This window comes from Chiloscyllium plagiosum, chromosome 3 (genome assembly GCF_004010195.1).
Source record: "Chiloscyllium plagiosum isolate BGI_BamShark_2017 chromosome 3, ASM401019v2, whole genome shotgun sequence".
NCBI classification, from domain to species: domain Eukaryota; kingdom Metazoa; phylum Chordata; class Chondrichthyes; order Orectolobiformes; family Hemiscylliidae; genus Chiloscyllium; species Chiloscyllium plagiosum.
The window spans coordinates 102,278,137-102,299,831 of NC_057712.1; positions in this window are offsets into that span (position 1 = coordinate 102,278,137).

A 21,695-nucleotide genomic window follows, 5' to 3' on the forward strand; every position below is an offset into this window, starting at 1 on the left:
ATAGGTCAAGCCAGACAGAGAACAGCCAGGGAATTCCTAGAGTCATGGCATTCATCCACAAACTCCATCAACAAACACATCGACCTGGACCCAATATACCAACCACTACAGCGGACAGCTGAAACTGACAACCGGAAGCGGCAGGGACAGACCACTATAAACACCGGAGGAAACATTAAAGAAGCGCTTTGCAGGAGGCTCCCAAGCACTGATGATGTCACCTAGCCAGAGGACGAAACGTTTGCAACAAAAACTTCCAGCTCGGCGAACAGAACCACTACAATTAAGAAGGCTAATGGAATGCTATCCTTTATTATGAGAAAATTAAAGATAAGTAAGGATGTTACCTTTCAGTGAAACAGGGCCATTGGTAAGAACACATCTTGGATTTTCAAAGGACCGAATGGTCTACTTCTTTTCCTATTCTGTACATCTGTATGTTCATGCAGAGAACATAGAACAGTCAAGAACCGGAACTCACAATGTTGTGCCGAACATGACACCAAATTAAACTAATCCCTTCTGCCTGCCCTTGCTCCATATCCCTCTATTCCTTGCATATCAATGCGCTTATCTAAAAGTCCATTAAATGCTCCTATTGAATCTGCTTCCACTACCACCCCAGCGCATTCCAGACACCTATCACTCTTGTGTAAAAAAGATTTGCTCCTCACATGTCTTTTGAATATTATCCCCTCAACTTAAATACCCCTGTAGCATTAGACATTTCAACTCTGAGATAAAGATTCCGACCATCAATGTTATCTTTGCACCTCATAATTTTATAGACTTCTGTCAAGTCCCCCCTCAGCCTCCAATGCTCCAGAGAAAACAACCCGAGTGTATCTGACCTCGAATCTAGGTAGCATCTGGTAAACCTTTTCTGCACCCTCAACATTTATACAGTTCCACTTTTCAATCGTTACTTCCAAACTGCTGAATCATCATTCCAACTACAGGAGCTGATTCACTCCAGCTTCTGGAGATGGACTTATATGTTGCCTTTTCTTTCAGTGAAGACAGTCACTTTGCCAAATGCTTTTGCCGTCAATTTGAATGACACCCACTGATGGCTGTTCACGCAGGAAGAGCAATTTGCACCTTAGAAGTATTCAATATGTTGCCAAGGGTTAGGTGATTTCTAAATGTCTTCCTTTCATTTGATTGAAATTCAGATAAACCAGTTGAGTAGGTCTTGGAATCCAGATCGACCAATGTAGCAGATATGGCTTGCTATAGTCTCATTTTAAGAGATATTTCCACTGCACAGATTTTAAAGCTGAAATATCTACTTTTAATATTATTCAAGAAGGGAGCAAGAGATAAACCAGGAAACTACAGGCCTATCTAACCTTGGTGCTGGTGAAGTTATTGGAAGCAATTCTGAAGGACACAATTAATCTGCATTCGGAGAAGCAGGGGTTAATCAAAAACAGTCAGCATGATTTTGTTAAGGGGAATTGATGTTTGATCAACTTGAGTGAATTTTTTGTCGAGGTGACAAGGTGTGTTGATGAGGGCGATGCTTTTGATGTAATCTATTTGGACTTCAGCAAGGCCTTTGATAAGCAGGGAGACTGATAGTGAAGGTAAGAGCCTGTGGGGTCCAAGGAAATTTGGAAATATGGATCCAAAATTGACTGAGTGGCAGGAAGCAGGAGGTGATAGCTGAGGCGAGTTTTTCTGACTGGATGTCTGTGTTTGATGTGGGTCCCACAAGGATCAGTATTCGGGTCCTTGCTGTTTGTGGTTAATATAAATCATTTAGACTTGAATGTAATAGGGTTGATCAATAAGTTTGCAGATGATACAAAAATTGGTGGGTGGTAAGTAATGAGGAGGTTAGCCTTACACTACATCAGGATATAGCTGGGCTGGACAGTTAGGCTGATTAGTGGCAAATAGAATTCAGTCTGGAGAAGTGTGAGGTGACGCATTGGGGCAAGACGAAGAAGGCAAGCGATGATGACTGTCAGGACCCTGGGAAGCACTGAGGATAAGAGGGACCTTGGTATATACATACACCCAGTCCCTTAATGTAGAAGGACAGCCAAATAAAGTGATTAAGAAGGCATATGCAACATTTGTCATTATTAGCTGGGTCATATGTTTTAAGAGTGGGAAGGTTTTGCTGGAATATTGGTTAGGGCATAGCTGGAGTATTCTGTGCAGTTCTGGAATCCTGAAATGCACAGGAGAGTGAGCAGAGAAGATGTACCAGGATGTTGCTTGAGCTTTAGCCATAAAGAGAAATTGGATCAAATGAGGTAGCTTTCCTTCGAGCAGAGGAGATTCAGAGAGGATATGACTGAGATGTACAAGATTATTAGGGATCTAGAGAGGGTAAACAGAAAGAAACTCTGCCCCTTGATGGGACATAGCTAGAAGGTTAGGGCAGAAAGATCTGAGGTGATTGGAGGACAAATCTTGTAACCCAGAGGGTGGTGCAAGTATGGAACTCACTGCCTGTGAGGGTGGTAGAGGCAGAAACACTCAAAATATTTAAGAAGTATTTGGATGTGCACACAAGCCATACACAGTTATGGGTCAAGTGCAGGAAATGGAACTGGAATAGTTAGATGTTTGTTTTGACTAGTGCAGACATGATGGGTTAATGGGCCTTTTTCTGTGCTGTAATCCTCTATGACTCTATACCAAGGTTTTCACAGAAGCCTACAATATTAAAGCAGCTCTTCTGGGCAAAGATGAAATATACACCTTTTATTTCATTTTTTTACAGCATTACATCTTGAAGTCGAAAGATAAAGTAAACACACACACAAAGTTCATTATACAGCCATGGAAGGCTGAGGCATACAACTCTGCTGTACTTTTCTATTTTTAAAAAAAATGTTCTGAGTCCTTTTTTTTATTCAGTTTTCACTATTTGCACTGATCCAAACCCTGGAGCTTTGCTGGACTCTGTATTTGGAGCCTTTTCATTACTGAGCCCTCCCAAGATTGTGCCAGCTCAGTCCAGAGCTGAGTCAAATGTGCTTTCTTTGTCTGGAAACTAGGCTTGTTCCTCTCCCGGATTGGAAGCCTTTCTACTCTTTTTGAAATGGAGTCTCTGTGGGCAGGGAACTCACCCCTTCTTTAGCCAAAGTCTTGATGTTATTAGAAGGACCTCATCAAGATGCTATTTGTGTCCTAGCAAGAAGGTTGATATTATTGTTTGGTCTGATCTCTATGAATTTTCAAGTCTCTTGTTTTTTTTTTTCTTGCTCCTACACAGATAAAAATTTATGTAATTATTTTCAATCAAAGTCAAAAGCTTCCATGCTCAGAAATCTCACTTTTTAAAAATGTTGACTCATATTGTTTAACTTGCAAATAATTTTGATATAGTCAAGGTCATAACTGATTTCAGAGAGTCCTGTTTTGGCACCTGCATTCAGTGTTTTCCACCTTCTAGACTCTTTCAATTCAAATGCTGGGGCTTGATCCAATGTCTGATGTCATTAGCCTTCCAGACTCTCTCTGTTATCCCAATCTGTTCTCTGATCACTCTGTTTTTGGGAATTCTGGAGATCCCTTTCCCACCTCTTTCAACTCAAAAAGGTTCGCCAACAGTCCTATGAAGGAAGAAGTGACTTCCCTCAGGCTCTTCAACTTAGTGGGGCATCTCCCTTGCAGATTCTTGGCCTGCTTGAGGAGTTCTCTAGTTCAGTTCTATTAACTTTTGGTGAGCTACTTCCACCCTTATGGGTTGCCCCCTCTGGGGTTTTCAAAACCTTTTTCGCTTTCTGCAGCTTTCTGCTTTGGGGTGAACCTTAGCCCCCCTGGCCAGTTCTGGAGTTGTACTTGGTAGGGGGGTGGGATGAGTGGTGGTCTGACACCTTGTAGTCTGCAAGATCATTTTGAATGCTGAAAGGATCCAGGAGAATGGTTCTAGAGACGAGCAACTTCAATTATGAAGGTAGGTTTGAAAAGTTAGGACTGTGCTCCTTGCAGAAGAAGGGACTAAAAGAAGACCTCAGGGGAGGCAATAGCCTAGTGGGATTAATCTAGAAACCAGGAAATTTCTGGGGTCCCAGGTTAAAATCCTACCTTGGCAGACCCTGCTCTGGCAGGTGGTGAAACATAAATTCAATTGGAATCTGCAATTAAGACTCAAACGGTGGTCATCAAACCATTCCTGACTGACAGAAAAAACCCATCAAGTTCACTAGTGCCCTTGAGGGACAGAAACTGCAGTCCTTCCCTGGTCTGGCCTACATATGACTCCAGACCCACAGCAAAGACCCCTCTGGGCAAATAGGGATAGCAATAAATGCTGGCCAAGCCTGTAACACTCACATCCTGGGAATGAATATTAAAAATAATCAGATGGAAGTATTCCAAATCATGAGGAGTCAGAACAGAGCTGGAAGAGAGAAAACGTCTCCATTTGTGAAAGGATTGAGAATGAGATGGAACAGAATTAAAGTAACTGGCAAAAGAGACCAATGCAACATGATGACCAAACATGTTCATGCAGCAAGTGATGAAAGTCTGGATTGCACTGTCTGAGAGTGAGTTGACATAAGGTTCAATTACTCCACAAAGGAAAAATGTGTGGAGTTACTGGGAGAAGATGGAAGTCTGGCACTGAATGAATTGCTCAGCTGGTGCAGACATGATGGTGGAATGATCTAAATCTGCACCATAATAATTCTGTAATTACCTTGCAAGATGACGATCCCTGGCACTCACAAACCTGGGATCATCCCGACTGTTACCAACTGGATAAGAAGTTTGCTTAGAACAGCACCTCAACACCATGTCCTGTTCAATCTCAGATTTTACTCTTGTTCAGCTTCATTCTCCCTGCTAGCAGTGTCTGGAACCCAGCAGCATCTCAGACTATCTCCTTCCCTGATTCCTTACAAGCCTGTGTTTTCCTTTTTACTCACAAATTACTTTAGGTTTCTGTACCTTCTTTTCCATTTTCACAAGTTTTTGTAAATGTGGATTTTTTTTTATTCATGGGATCACTGGACAGTCCAACATTTATTGCCCACAGAGGGGAGCAGGTAAGAGTCAACTGCATTGCTGGAGTTTGGAGTCTTGTGTAGACCAGACCAAGTAAGGATGGCAGTTTCCTTCCCTAAGGGACATCAATGAAGCAGAAAGATTTTTCTTGGCAATCATCTATGGTTACATGGTCATCATCAAACTCTTAATTCTATATTTTTACCAGATTCAAATTGCACCATCTGCAATGGCAGGATTTGAACTCGACTCCTCAGAATATTATCTGGGCTTCTGGATTAAGGAATACTATTCTAGGCCATTGCCTGTGATAACTCCTATGCTGCATCGAAATATTGCTAGTGGCTTTCCCTGCACATCCACAATTTTATTTAATATGGTCTGGTCTGCCAAACAATTATCCTATTCCCTCATAATTACTCTCTCTCTTTAGATTTGACCCCATTAGACAAGCACAATAGCCTGAATCTTATTTTAAGTCCAAGTTGCATCAAGTTTTCTTTTTCTGTTGGGTTTGTAGGTGCGAGGTCTAGTGAGTACTCAGGCAGTATCTAACAAAACTCACCTGATTAATTACCTACCACGTCTCTATGTTTAGCTTGCGTCTGATTTCCACCCCATCCTACCATGCACCATTCCCATGAATCTGCTCAGCAGATCCCAGAATTCGCCGGCATCCCTTACTTTGTGCGTTTAAAAATATGTTGTACACACAGACAATTCCAGAGGGGCCCTGCACAGTTTGTGGCATTTGCCTTGGACATGGCGGACGGGGAAGATCTGTGAGGGCAGGGACCTTTTTATCTCCTCTAACAGATCTGATGTGGTAGTGAGGCACTACCAATGTAGCAATCAAAGGCAAGGAGAGCAGGACGATATTGGTGATGGAGGAACTGGAAGTGAGGTGGGTGAAACACTGTCAGGAGATCCTCAACCTACTTAGCCCACCCAACCCTGGCTTCCTGTTCAACCTTCATGACACCTCAGTCGCAGTTGAGTGTCAATGTGGAAGAAGTGATCAAGTCAGAGTTCCAAAGATGCCTTTGGATGCTGTGTGCATTTCCTGTGTGCTCAGGTATGCATGATGGGACAGCAGATTGAATGTTGAGCTCCACTAACAACTGGTGTCAAGGTGAATTGCACAGGATCTGTGTGCTCTGCTTAAACTGGTGGATGCTGGCTGCAGCATGCTAACACCTTAACCAACCTGGTGTCCAGGGTAAATCACAGCAGATGTGCGTGTATATGCTTCAAAGGACTTCTTGTTTTTCAGATAGCATTCTCATTGCCCTTCCAATTAACACAAACAAGTTAATCCCATGCCCATGAAGGTAGAGGGCTGAATCTTCAGTAATTTTCATGGAAACTTAGTTTCATTGTGTTTCATGGAAGGTTTCTCTCCATGGTCACCTTTTTATTGCTGTGTTTTACCCAATGCGCCTCACTAACTACCTGTCCCAACCCTATGGCAGCCCCTCACCCAATTGTAGCCCCATTTGGCTCCATGCCATACCCACAGCAATTCGTCACTGCCAGGGTATCCCAGAATGGGCAGCATTCCAGTGACCATACCATCTATAAAGGGCTGTGGAGACCCTGGTCAAGCACAATAAGTCCGGAGCTGTCCTGCATGGTCACTGACGTTTGCTCCAGCCATGGCACACTAGGGAAAAGCTGTGCCCCACTTTGTGGCCAAGAACCTGAAGATGCTGGTGGAAGGAGAGGTGTAGAGACGAGATTCCCTCAAGCCCAGCAGTAGAGGCGCTGACACCAGACCACGCCAGTCTGGTTCGAGATTACCGACTGGGTCAATACGGTCTCAGCTGTCTGGAGGAATACACAGCAATGTAGGAAGTAGGTTAATGACATTTGCTTCTCCACCAGCGTAAGTGCCACATCTTCTCTCCAATACCTGACACTCTGCTTCGACAGCCACCTCCCACTGAACCACATGCTCTACCACTCTCACTATTGCCTGCAGCACCTTACCTCACTTTCCTTTACCCAGCCCAGCCCCTGACGCCATCAACCCTGAGTGCCCACTGCACTGCCTACCTGCTCACTCACTCGGGATAGATCTCCACTTGCATCAAAAATAACAACAACGCCTCAAACTTAATACCTGTCCCTTTCTCATTCCAGGAGGAAAACAGCCCACAATAGGACACAAAGTCTCAAGATAAGCAGGGGCACCTTGGGCAAAGGGCTAATTACCTTCACTTGACTGAGGACTGCTGACAGCTATGACAAGCTTCCTGGCTTTGTATTTGACTTGAACAGAATTGCAGTACAGCAGGAAAATGAGCCTGGTACCTTTGGCAGAAGGGCAGGATGCAAAATGGTAAGGCAAGACTACAATGCTATGGGCATTCAGGCAGACTCAAGGTGAGCTAGCCCTCGAGAGCTAGTGAGAAGGTCAGAGCTGCAGCATGGTTTGTCCATGAGCTGGGTATGTGTCTCTGAGTGCACAGTGTTCAAGCTGCAGTGTTACAATGAGATTTGCCACTGCAGTCTGAGTTGCAGCATTTGTTTCACCTCATTGGGCTAGCGCACTGGAAATCAAATCCCAGCGTCATCACATCAAAAAAGTTAAAGATTTTATCAACTTTGAGGTTTTTGGAAATGTGAATAGCTGCAGAAGACATCTCGAGTCCAGAAGCAAGTTAATAGAGTGTCGAAATGGTGGCATGTGTAATTTTATGTGAAGAAGTGAGAGGTAAAAAACATTGGCAGAGTAAGGAACAGGAACATGCAGCCCATGAAAAGATGCCAATATGTGCAAATGAACAGAAACAGATGAGTTCCCTTCAAGTGTGAGTACAGATGAATAAAGCCAGACAAAACACCAGCAGCATTTTAGGTTTCGTTAATAGGGCTATGGAAATTATAGAGGAAAAAGGGAATAATAAAGTTACACAGGATAATAGTTGGTCCACACTCACTTCTGCTCTAATTCCAAAAATCTACCATGCTTGGGAACTATAGCGATGAAATCAATCAGAGGTTTAATATTGATTTCTAAAAATGACCTCCATATTCCAACTGATTCCTGGCAAGTCTGTCATTTTGCTTTTGTAAATTTGTGCTCACTCAAACTTCTGTCATCCTAATCCTAATTTGCACCAAATCCCATTCATCCATCACCTCTGTGTGCGCTGAATTAATTTGGCTCCAAGTCCAGAAACACCTTGTTTCCAAAATGGCAGCATGGCTCAGTGAATAGCACTCTTGCCTCTGGGTCAGAGGATGCTGGGATTGAATCCTGCCCCACGACTTCACAGCTAGAAATCACAGCTGCTGCTGTTAGATGTGCTAGCTTTCAGAAGATGCAAGTAATCCCATAGCATCACTTCCATGAAGAGTGGCAAAGTTATCTCTGCTGACCTAGTCAATAAGACATATTGGTGTCTCTGGGAACTTGCTGTGTGCAAATTGGTCATGACATTTCCTACATTAGAACTGCAACTAAAGTACCTCACTGACTGTGAAATGCTTTGAGATATCTGTTGGTCACAAATGTTTTCTTTTCCTGTCTCTGTTTAAAAATCCATGGCTTTATTCATCTAATCTCTGTGATCTCTGCCAGCCCTTCATCCTGCTGGGATCTCTGCACTCTTCCAATCCATTCCTCTTGTGCATAACTGACTTTAATTGCCCCACCGTTGGTGGATGTTTTGAGTTGCCAAGGCCTCAGTTCTGGAATTCCCTCTGTTTCTCTATCATGTTCCTCTTCCTTTAGATGCTGCTCAAAATCTATCTCTTCAACTAGCATTTGGTCATCTCTCCTCATCAAATTATCTTGCACAACGTAACTGTGAAGCACCTTGAAATGTTTGGTGATGCTGCACAAAATTAGGTTGGTGTTGATGGTGTGGCTAGTGAAAGCTTATTTCCACTGGTAACAAACCATTGGTCCTCAGGAACCTCTGAGTGGCACAATCAGCTGAGCTGCAGCACTGTAACTGTAAAGTCTGAACAGCATACCTCCACACCATTGTAATCTGTAATAGGTCGACGGTCAACATGAACTCAGAAAAGGGGTGTGGTAAAGAAATGTTGGCAAGAAATGTCAGTAGGTCCTGCCCCATTAATGATTTGCTGCAATAGTTTCAAAGAGAAAACTTTTCTCTCAAAAGCATTGAGAGCACTCCTAACTTACACTGCCCTTGGTCTTGTAGTCTGCATGGTTATCATTCCTGCAGTTCCTGCTGAAAAAGGCCATATACTTCACAATCTCACCTCAGCCTGATCAGCCCTAGGATTCTGGGTCTGGTACAATGGCCATACTGACAGATGAGGTTACTCTGTCTGCCAACCACGCAGCTCCCTAGCCTCGATCTTCCATCGCCATGTTCTCATTGTATTCCCACTGTGCTGGGTAGTACCCATTGTATCCATGCTGCGGGTTTGAAAGGCTCTCCAACAATTTACCTCACTCAGTGCTGCAACATCCAAATTGCGCCCTTCATTCAGATGTTTATCGTTAATTCTAGTCATTAGATCAGGAGAACTTTTCAGTTCTAGTTCTCCCCAACCTTCCCCCCTCCACCCCCACACCCTACTCCACATAATTCTCCATGCTTTTCTCATTATTAGCCCTTAGCAAAGCCTTACCAGTCCTTAACAAGCAAAAGAAGTCATTAATTTGTTAACACATTTTAGGATGACAGCCATACCCAGAATAATTGCAAAGCAGATGTAAAGCCCCCTACTCCTTTTTGCTATTCTCATTGCTCTGTTTGCACTATCCTAAATCTGTTGTGCAATGCACTCAGGGATGATTTAAACAGCAGAAAATAAATTATAGTGACTGTTGTCTTGTGTGTAAGTAAATTATTTGCAAGGAAATCTGTTCAGTTTAAGTACCTTCTTCTTAATTATTCAGTTTTCATAGGCCTGCAGGTTAGCAGAAGCGATGAATTTCCCTCCCAGTGCTGTAGTTCTGGGCTGCCAGTCCATTTGATTACTTGTAATGACCAGGAAATGGACTGTTTCATCCATGTGTTTCAGATTTAAAGGAGGCATCTTCCGTCAGGCCTCTCTGCTGGACCAATGGACATCCCAGCGGGTATTATGTCTGGAAGGGGGCCTGCTGTGGGAGGAGGTGTAATTTTGGACTGCAGGGTGTGCTGGCTGCAGTTGTGGTTAACGTGATGAATGAGAACTGTTTATAGACTGTGAGTAACACAAATGTTGAGATACAGTTAAATACTGCAGTGATCATTGTCCTTGAAGCAGCCTAGTTTTGTCTTAACTAGTTCCTGTATCATTTTTGAAAGCACATTAGCCTGAGTATGCAGAGCATCAAAGGTTATCCCACAGGATCATCCTAATGGAAACTATGTCCAACCGAGGTTAATATATTTCTATTTGACTGTCAAGCTGAGGTTGTCACAATTGATGTACGATTCTCCCTTGGGGCTTGTTCAACCTTCCTAGTAAAACAGTTATTCTCCTGCTAACCAGCTGAAAGAGTTTAATTGTACATATCCATTTTTACTTTTCTTTTGACAAGAACAACATTATCCCATGATGATACATTAACTTGTCCTTTCAATATTGTCACCCAAGCACGCTTTAAATTTTAAAAGCTTTTCATAAATAAAATGACCACACTTTGCAATTTAATACAAGAATGTGAAGTTAAGTATCTTCAGACATCCTGAGAATGCAAAAGGCACTCCAGAAATGAAGGTTTGCTTTTTTTTAACTATAATGCACCTCAACATTATTTGTTAATAATGATTGCTCAATCATTTTCCTCATGTACTTTCGGGGGGTGCAAGCCTATTAGAGTCTATTGTGCTTACTTCCAGTTTAGCTGAAGCAGCAGCAAGTATTAGGAGTTTAGAATGCTTGGATAGGCAACAGAGGCATGCAGCTTGCAATCTTGCAAGCTGCTAAAATCCAAAATACAGCCATGGCTGAGTAACAGGATTTGGTGTTGAATGGATTCTTTACCAAATACTTTAAATTAAAACTGACACTGTTTCTTTTGAGCAGAAATCACTTTAATCCAGAAATTTGCATTGCTGTGTTTTTGATGAGTGTAATGTACTCTCGAATTTGGCTGGATTGTTAGCAAGCTTCAGACAAATGAAAGAACATACTCAATCAGCGACAACACAATTGGATTCTTCCCTGCTATTACACGATGCCACAGATACCCCTCCCCTTTAAATCGAAGAGATGGCAACCTGATAACTTCCTCTTATCTGTATATATCTATAAGTGTAGCACACAATCTGTAAAATTGGAAAACAAACGATGAGCAAAGTGTGATGCTGGCATGGATAAGATCCTGTTTAGGCCTGTTTGAAAATAAAGTTATCTTTTGAAGTGCAGAATCCCAAAAGAGCTTTCTCACCGTGGAAAACAGATTGCAGAGCTCAGTGCATGTTCTGAAATGGCTTGTTGAGGGTGATGACAATGTGCAATGAGCTGTTTGTTTTATTGTTGCTGGCTGTGGCTGGTGGCAAACTGCGTATTCACCAGTTCCACCCTGACAGTTTCAGCTGTTGGCAACCCGCAGGTCATGGCACTGAACAGGATGCAATAAAAAGGCAGGACTGCTTCACGCTAAGAAGGTCTTCTGCTGCATGTTGACAAGAAAAATGCTATTAAATACCTTAGAGGTCTTGCACACTGTTTTAGTAAACAGCACACCCCTATGCAAGATGTGGTTTTAAGCATTCAGAGATGATATGACATCCTAACGGGAGCATTCTGAGAGAATATGATAATAGTGGAAACAGTTCATTACAAATTAAACTGTTATCATAGCTTGGGCACTGTCTTGGAATTAAATAGATATCATTACCCTGTCAACATACTCAGGGTGCTCTCTTTTTAGAAGTGGATGGCAACATTTATCTGTTGTGCGGCATATAATCCACAATAAAAATGCACTCACACTGACTTCATGTGAAGATTTTCAAAAATATAAAAGACACCCAGCTCCATTCAAGAAATTTTATTTCTACTCAAGTCAGGTTAACTGCATTCCTCTCCATTAAAACAATTGTAAGTTAATCTACTGCGGAGCTTGCAACAACGATAGCATGTGCCAGTTCAGAACATTAAACTTCCATATAAACCTATGCAGAAACCATTCAAAAGGCCATGCTATAAGCTTACACCTGTGGCTCGAAGGCATTTACTGGAGACTTCACGTAGTCTGGATCGGGGTCAACAGATTAACAGTTCTGCTGCATTGGACAGAGTCACAAGCACGTTGTCTCAAAATACAGACACGTTTGAACATTAGTGGATGGCTATATATCCTACTGTTTGCACTAATATGGCAGCCTTGCTAAGTGAGGAGATCCATTAGGAAGAAATTAAATATGCAATTGGGAGAATTTGGTGCCATTTAAAGCTGAAACTGTAGGCACTCACACCACAGAATCTCAGAATTATTACATTGCAGACAGAGGCCATTCGGCCCACTGTACCTGTACCAATGGCACTATAAAGTGACCGGGACATTTATGTTCAAAGGTTTGGGCATAAGGTTGCTACTTGAAGGTCAAAGAATATTTGAAGGTCAGCTGTGGGTAAGATCCAAGCATTTCCATTTCTTTCAAAAATACGTGACTTATCAGAACGGTGTTTAAATTTAATTTTGGGATATTTCTTACAACAGGGTGACCTGCCAATCAGAATTGGCCATGAGATCACCCAGAATGTCACAGAATTTCATGTATATGCTTTCTTGCTGGGGAATGTGCTCTGATATAGTTTTACAATATGTTGTCATTTGAACTTTCCCTTGCACAGGCTAACACAATGGACTTTAAAATAAATGAGTTAGCTACTATGCTCAAATGGCACACAAAAGAATTTTTTGCGAGTGCTTAAATCAGAGGAAATTAAACCGCTCTGTGAAATGTGGAAGGAATCAGGACCAGGTTGAAAATTGTCAAGATGGACCCAATTTATGTGGAACAGTTTTTGGAGAATTCAGCCCTACAGGTGCCAGAGGGAGAGCTGAAGGGATAGTGGGACCACAATCCATATCAGACCCTTTTGGTTTTGAACAATTGACTCGATTATTAAAATTGATTCAATCACTCTGAGATTTAAAAAAATGAATATACCTACATGCAAATATTTTGATTGTGGGTAATTAAAAGGAAATACTCTAAAACTCGTACATGACACCAGTTTCATTAGGCACATGTATGACTAGCACCATGGCCCAATTGTTTTTGGTTAAAACAATGACAGTGCAGCAAAAACAAAGATGCTTTGAATAAGATAATAAAAACTGATCTATCACTTTGTGAAAGAACTGGACTGCAGTTGTCAGCACATGGAAGCTACTTACATAGGCCACACTAATGAATTGAGCTACAATAATGAATATTTTAATTGATACAGCTGGAATTGTGAGCAGTTGATTTATTATAATTGTGAGTTAGTGTCATAGAGACAGCATGGAAACAGACCCTTCGGTGGACCCAACCCGTCCATGCTGGCCAGATGTCCCAACCCAATCGAGTCCCACCTGCCAGCACCCAGCCCATATCCCTCCAAAACCTTCCTATTCATATACCCTCTTAAATGTCGCAATTGTACCAGCCTCCGCCATATCTTTTGGCAGCTCACTCCATACATGTACCACCCTCTGTGTGAAAACGTTACCCCTTAGCACTCTTTTATATCTTTTCCGTCTCACCCTAAACCTATGCACTCTAGCTCTGGACTCCCCCACCCCAGGGAAAAGACCTTGTCTACTTACCGTATCCATGTCCCTCATAATTTTGTAAACCCCTCAGCCTCCGACGCTCCAGGGAAAACAGCCCCAGCCTGTTCAGCTGCTCCCTGTAGCTCAGTTCCTCCAATCCTGGCAACATCCTTCTAAATCTTTTCGGAACCCTTTCAAGTTTCACAACATCTTTCCGATGGGAAGGAGACCAGAATTGCACACAACAGTGGCCTAACCAATGTCCTGTACAGCTGCAACATGACCTCCCAACTGCTGTACTCAATACTCTGACCAATAAAGGAAAGCATACCAAATGCCTTCTTCACTACCCTATCTACCTGCGACTCCACTTTCAAGGAGCTATGAACCTGCACTCCAAGGTCTCTTCATTCAGCAACACTCCCTAGGACCTTACCATTAAGTGTATAAGTCCCGCTAAGATTTGCTTTCCCAAAATGCAGCACCTCGCATTTATCTGAATTAAACTCCATCTGCCACTTCTCAGCCCATTGGCCCATCTGGTCCAGATCCTGTTGTAATCTGAGGTAACTCTCTTTGCTGTCCACTACACCTCCAATGTTGGTGTCATCTGCAAACTTACTAACTGTACCCCTTATGCTCACATCCAAATCATTTATGTAAATGTCAAAAAGTAGAGGACCCAGCACCAATCCTTGTGGCACTCCACTGGTCACAGGCCTCCAGTCTGAAAAACAACCCTCCACCACTACCCTCTGTCTTCTACCTTTGAGCCAGTTCTGTACCCAAATGGCTACTTCTCCCTGTCTTCCATGAGATCTAACCTTGCTAATCAGTCTCCCATGGGGAACCTTGTTGAACGCCTTACTGAAGTCCATGTAGATCACACCCATCGCTCTGCCCTCATCAATCCTCTTTGTTACTTTTTCAAAAAAACTCAATCAAGTTTGTGAGACATGATTTCCCACGCACAAAGCCATGTTGACTATCCCGATTCAGTTCTTGCCTTTCCAAATACATGTACATCCTGTCCCTCAGGAATCCCTCCAACAACTTGCCCACCACTGAGGTCAGGCTCATCGGTCTACAATTCCCTGGCTTGTCTTTACTGCGCTTCTTAAACAGTGGCACCACGTTTGCCAACCTCCAGTCTTCCAACACCTCACCTGTGACTATCGATGATGCAAATATCTCAGCAAGAGGCCCAGCAATCACTTCTCGAGCTTCCCACATAGTTCTCGGGTACACCTGATTAGGTCCTGGGGATTTATCCACCTTTAATCATTTCAAGACATCCAGCACTTCCTCCTCTGTAATCTGGACATTTTGCAAGATGTCACCATCTATTTCCCTACAATCTATATCTTCCATATCCTTTTCCACAGTAAATACTGATGCAAAATATTCATTTAGTATCTCCCCCATTTTCTGTGGCTCCACACAAAGGCCGCCTTGCTGAACTTTGAGGGGCCCTCTTTACCGTTTTGTCCTTAATATATTTGTAAAAATCCTTTGGATTTTCCTTAATTCTATTTGCTACAGCTATCTCATGTCCCCCATTTTGCCCTCCTGATTTCCTCTTAAGTATACTCCTACTTCCTTTATACTCTTCTTAGGATTCACTCGATTGTTGCTGAGTGCATTGTATCTGGAAATTAGAATTGTTTATATGCGAAGTGAACCATCCTCATTCTTCATTTAAGGCCAGGTAATTGAAGGGCATTCGTTTCTGTCATTCTCTGCTGGTTTAAATATGTTGTACTATTTATAATCTGCTTTTAAAGAATTACAATCAACTTTTAATTGGTATTGTCACACAAAATTTAAACTCTCTGTTATGATTGGAATGAGATCAGCCAGGTAGATCTCGTCGAGCATGAGTTCCCTAATTGGGGCTGTTAACCTGCTCCAATCAGGGAGCCTTGGCTCACAGAAGCAGGAGTGCCAGGGGCTCTGCTCACTCCAGGAGCTGGCTTTGTGCTAGCTGGGTTAATGTCATGTATTATGCAGGCGTAAACAAAGGGTGACTTGGTGATGAGGCAGCAGCCTTCCTGGAGTTATTTCACTGTCCTGTCCTTTTGTAACCAAGAATTTCAGGCTTGGTGCCATAAAAATCTCACAACATTTTACCAAATGCTCACAAATCAGGTAGCACAGCATTCTGTTCCGACTCATTAAAGTATGAGCCTTTCACATTCAAGATCATTTCATAAATCCTGAAAAGATATATACTTTCCCTTCACAATATTTAGAAAGTCATCAACCTTCTTTCTCATTGTTTTTGATTGCTACTCTTCAGGCCATGGAAGACTGGGAATCAGGTAGTGCTTAAACTGGGCCATGGTACTAGTCATACATGTGTTTAATGAAACTGGTGTCATGTCTGAGTTTTAGAGCATTTCCTTTTAATTACCCACCATCAAAATATTTGCATGTAGGTATATTCATTTATTTTTTAAATCTCAGAGTGATTAAATCAATTTTAATCACTGAGTCAATTTTAATAATTGAGTAGCAAATGTTTATGTTTTTAAAATGAGGATGTCTCTTTTACTTGTCAAAGACTTACCTCACAAATTATAACTCACTGACCTGACTGAGAACATGCAAAAATTAGACAGCAATGATGTTAAAACAGTTAATATAAAATAGAAATTTTAGAAATAAAACATAAATAAAAATGAAACTGGGTGACTGGACTCAAAGTTAACTTTGCTTTCTCTCCATAGATGCTGTGAGACCTGTTGAGTTTCTCCAGCAATTTCTGTTTTTGTTTCCAACCTTCAGCATTCACAGCTCTTTGTTTTATTTTGTTGTAAGAATGGCATTAAAGCCAGTAATGCAGGACAGTTTTAGTCAAGTTGAAGGCTGGACTGAGATCACTCAGTACCTGTGATCTATACAGAACTGGATTTCTCAGGCGAACTTGATGGCAGAGCAAGTTAAAAGAGTGGAAATCCTTATTTCTCTGTCAAGATATTGTAAGCACGTTCTTAGCTGCTGAATTGATGGCATTAGTAGATGGCATTTATTGTGGGAGTCTCTTTTCCTGATGGAGTTACCACAAATAAAAGTTTGAATTTGTGCTAGATCTTTTTAGCAAGGAGCAAAGATGACCTGAAGTGAAGTGTCAATTCATGGTCCAAATTAGCCAATTCAATCTGGATCCTGCTCCCGTTGGTGGTTTTAGGTGCATCAAAACCTTTTTGTTTCATAAAGTAAGTCTGCATTTTTCGCAAAGTGTTGATGCCATTTATTCCCTGACTTCATACACAATGCCTCAAAATCAATGATTAACTTTGTCTGTCGAGAGTTCGGACAATTTGATGCACATAAACATCTAGTAGTTCATGGAAGCCATCTTGATATTCAGACTTTCAGAAAAATGGTATTTAAAAATATTGTTTTTCAGAATTTACAATATCACCGCCCAGTATTACGATGACACTAGAAACAAGACTGTGTCTTTGAGGTGAACTGTGGACATGATTTGAAAGGAAGATGAAATGTTGGAGGCTGGCCAGAAGCTGTGTCCTGGAATAGTTGAATCTTTGGAAATAACATCAGAGCTGATTTTATTTTGCCACCATTTTATTTCGGAACTGAATTTACAGCGAGTGCTGATTGGGATAGCTAGCTGATAATATTATAATGCTATCACTAGGCATTGCTTCTTGTGAAACCAGCTTCCAGCTACAACAATATATTCACAAAAGCGTCACTCATATGTCATCAATTAATACAAATTGTACATTCTTATCAGACTAATAATTGATTTTCTTCATAGGAAAAAACATCTAAACATACATTGCTCCACAGAAACAACTTATTTTGCTCTATTAATGATTAGGATGAAATTCCCTGAAAACAAATAACTAACAAGTTACTGCATGTCATTTTGAAAATCTTAAAACAATTATTTATGAGTCTATCAATCTGTCTGTGCCTTCCCTGGACAAATGCGAGAATGTGTAACTTTGCATCGAGTCATGAATCAGGAGCTGAGTGAGGAGAAGGAACTGTTTATGTTGTTGAAGGGTCAACCTTCAGCACATAAACACACGTCTCCTCCATCAGCCCTCCTGTCAATAAACCCAATGTAAAGCGAGAATGGATGGCACATGGATCTGTTCACTGAGAAATAAAACACAAGTCTGTTTTATTTTCTCAGTGTTCAGTGTTCTCACAAGTTGATCATTGTTTTAGGAACTAGACGTGAGACTTGTTATAAAAAAAAGAAAATGCAGTTTTAATTAAGACAAATCAATGCCTGGTCTATGTGTATAATACAATGTGAACAAAAAGCACATAGAGTAGAATCTTACAGAGGTCTGAGCAGCAGGGTTATGGTGAAATTACTAGCAGAGTTGGACTAGAAGCCTGGTGACGCCCACTTCAATGTCAGGAGTATCTTATTAATATTCAACTTCATATCTTATCAAATGTTCTAAAAAAGCTAAATTTTGAAAAATCTCAAAGTAGAGGTTTGAGCGGGGCAAGTATTTGGTGACTTCGGATTACCACTGGCTGTGAGGAGACTCCCTGTAGCTCAGCACCAAACATCCCCAGGCACAACCAGTGGGCACCAGCAACATGCCCACTTCATCCACGGACATTGGCACCTGGCATTTGCCAATGCCTCACAACCAAGAAGGCAGCTGCACCTGCAGGCTGCTTAGCAAGCACAGCCTTGTACTGTAGGCTGCATTGGGAAGTGGCTGGAAGGACAGTTTGGATATGGACAGGTAACCAGCTCACGGAGTGGACCAGGTTGCAGATCAGGGCTGTTCGCTTGCTCAATTGGCACTCGTTCACTTAGCACCTCCCTGCATGCTCCCAGCATCAATGCCTTGCCATTCTGTGCCAATTAATGCATTCACACAGTTAGTCAGCAAGGGGTGTCCATCCTGCTAGAGATAGCAGTGTGCTACGTTATTTTGCCACATGCACCTACAGCACTGTATAGGGTGAGGGCACTGCATGTGCAGCAAGCAGCCAGCTCTCAAAGTCTTGAGAGAATAGTCCTCCCTTAAGGCACGAGAGGAACCCGTCAGTCATGGGATCCAAACACAGTAAGTCAGAGCAGTCTCTGAGACCAAACCAGGGCCAGGTTTCCATTCAGAGTGATGCTGGTCACAAGGGCCATGCCTCTGTAATCCACAGAATGGGTTATAGTCAGTCCTATGGCTCCATTGTGCGCAGGTAAAAACAATGACTGCAGATGCTGGAACCCAGATTCTGGATTAGAGTGGTGCTGGAAAAGCACAGCAGTTTAGGCAGCATCCTAGGAGCAGGAAAATTGATGTTTCGGGCAAAAGCCCTTCATCAGGAATAGAGGCAGATTACCTGTAGGGTGGAGAGATAAATGAGAGGAGGGTGGAGGTGAGGAGAAAGTAGCATAGAGTACATTAGATGAATGGGGGTGGGGATGGAGGTGATAGGTCAGAGAGGAGGCTGAGGTATAATTTTGTATACCTCAGCTGCCTCTATGGAAAACAAACCGAACATATCCAGTCTCTCCCCATAACTGAGACTTTCCATCCAAGACAACATCCTGAGTGAGTCTCCTCTGTACCGTCTCCAGTGCAATCACATTCTTCCAGAACTGCACACAGTGGCCTAACCAATGTTTTATAAAACTATAACAAGACTTTTTTACTTCTGTATTCCAGCTAATGAAGGTAAGCATCCTGTATGTCTTCTTTACCAGGGATCTATGGACTTGTACACTAAGGTCCCTTGGTCTACAGCAAAGAATCAGACTGAAAATAGAAGGTTTGGAGGGGAAATGAAAAAAATAAATAAAGCAGTAAATGGAATGAATGAGAAGAGACTGGCAACCAATATAAAAAGGAATGTGACAAACTTCTCCAGGCTGACTTGTAAAAATAGTAGCAAAAGAGGTGTAGGGATGACTGACACCTGAGACCCAGATCTTCCTATGTTTTGACTAAGCCCATGAATGAGTTTTCAGGAGCGGTTGGAGGGGAGGGGTCTGAGGGCGGAGGTGCGTGATGTGGACGAGATGCGTTGGAGAGCATCTTTAACCACATGGGAAGGGAAATTGTGGTCTCTAAAGAAGGAGGTCATCTGGCGTGTTCTGTGGTGGAATTGGTCCTCCTAGGAGCAGATACGGGGGAGGCGGAGGAATTGGGAATACGAGATGGCATTTTTGCAGGAGATAGGGTGGGAAGAGTTGTAATCCAGGTAGCTGTGGGAGTCGGAAAAAATGTTGGTGTCAAGTCGGTCGTCATTAATGGAGATGGAGATGTCCAGGAAGGGGAGGAAGGTGTCAGAGATGGTTCAGGTAAATTTAAGGTCAGGGTGGAATGTGTTGGTGAAGCTGATGAATTGCTCAACCTCCTCGCGGGAGCACGAGGTGACACCAATGCAGTCATCAATGTAATGGAGGAAAAGGTGGGGAGTGGTGCTGGTGTAACTACAGAAGATGGTCTGTTTTATGTAGCCGACAAAGAGACAGGCATAGCTGGGGCCCATATGGGTGCACATGGCTACCCCTTTGGTTTGGAGGAAGTGGGAGGATTCAAAGGAGAAATTGTTAAGGGTGAGGACCAGTTCAGCCGAACAAATAAGAGAGTCGGTGGACACTGTTGGGAACGTCGGGAAAGGAAGAAACGGAGGGCCTGGAGGCCCTGGTCATGGCGGATGGAGGTGCAGAGGGACTGGATATCCATGGTGAAGATGAGGCGTTGGGGGCCGGGGAAACTGAAATCTTGGAGGAGGTGGAGCGAACCTATGTGGGGGGTTCCTGGACTAGGGGGGATAGGACAGTGTCGAGGTAGGTAGGGGTGAGTTCAGTGGGGCAGGAGCATGCTGAGACAATGGGTCGGCCAGGGTGGTCAGGCTTGTGGATCTTGGGAAGGAGGTAGAACCGGGCAGTGCGGGGTTCCCGGACTATGAGGTTGGAAGCTGTGGGTGGGAGATCTCCTGAGGCAATGAGGTTCGGTATGGTCTGGGAGATGATGGTTTGGTGATGTGGGATGGAGTCATTGTCGAGGGGCGGTAGGAGGAGGTGTCTTCGAGTTGGCGTCTGACTTCAGCAGTGTAGAGGTCAGTGCACCAGACTACCACTGCACCTCCTTTATCTGCTGGTTTGATGGTGAGGTCGGGATTGGAGCAGAGGGTGTGGAGGGCAGCGTTTGTGAGGGTGAGAGGTTGGAGTGGGGGAGGGGGGTAGACAGGTTGAGGCAGCAAATGTCCTGGCGGCAGTTGGAAATGAAGAGGTCGAGGGCACAGTCTAGAGCTCAGGACTAATGTGATGAGAGAAATGAACAGCATCAGCACAGGGCCTGGGCATTACTCATTTTTCACTGTCTGATTGGGTTGCTTAAGGTATTGGACATGGTCAGTTTGTTCACAGAGACAAAAGGGAGGGGTGATTCATGGGGGACCAATGACATGGAAAGGAAGGGCAGGATCTTTTCTTCGCCACCAGGGGCTATAGGCTGAGAGGATGACGATTGTGAGGGGCTGCAGGATATTTCTAAGGGGAGAGTACAGTAAAGTATAGATGAGAAGAGGAAGAGGATACAGGAGGAGGCTCCACCCACAAGCAGGAGAACCTAGCTTCAATGGTAAGGGACAATATATGGCCACCTGGTATGGTCACCTCGTCTGCCAGGGGCTAGAAGGGAAAGGTGGACAGGTGCAGACACATGTAGATAGGTTAAGTTCCTTCTTCCCAAAATTATAACCTTGGCAAAAGGCATCAGCACACTGATCGCGGCCTTCCAGAAGTTGCCATTTCACACGGGTCTCAGATGGGTGTGAGGCCAGGCTGATAATGAGAGGGGGACACTGGGTGGGTGGGGACCTGGGAAAGTGTGACACTGAATCCCGGGAAAGGTGGTCAGGAAGGGAATCAGAATGTTCATGGCCTCACCAACACCACGAGGTGGAGGCTGAACATCCACTGCCCATAGACATTACCTTCATCTTACTGGAAATCGAAAGCACATAATGGAAAAGGAAATAGCTGCAACCACACCCAGAGTGCAGCCTTCTCTTTAAC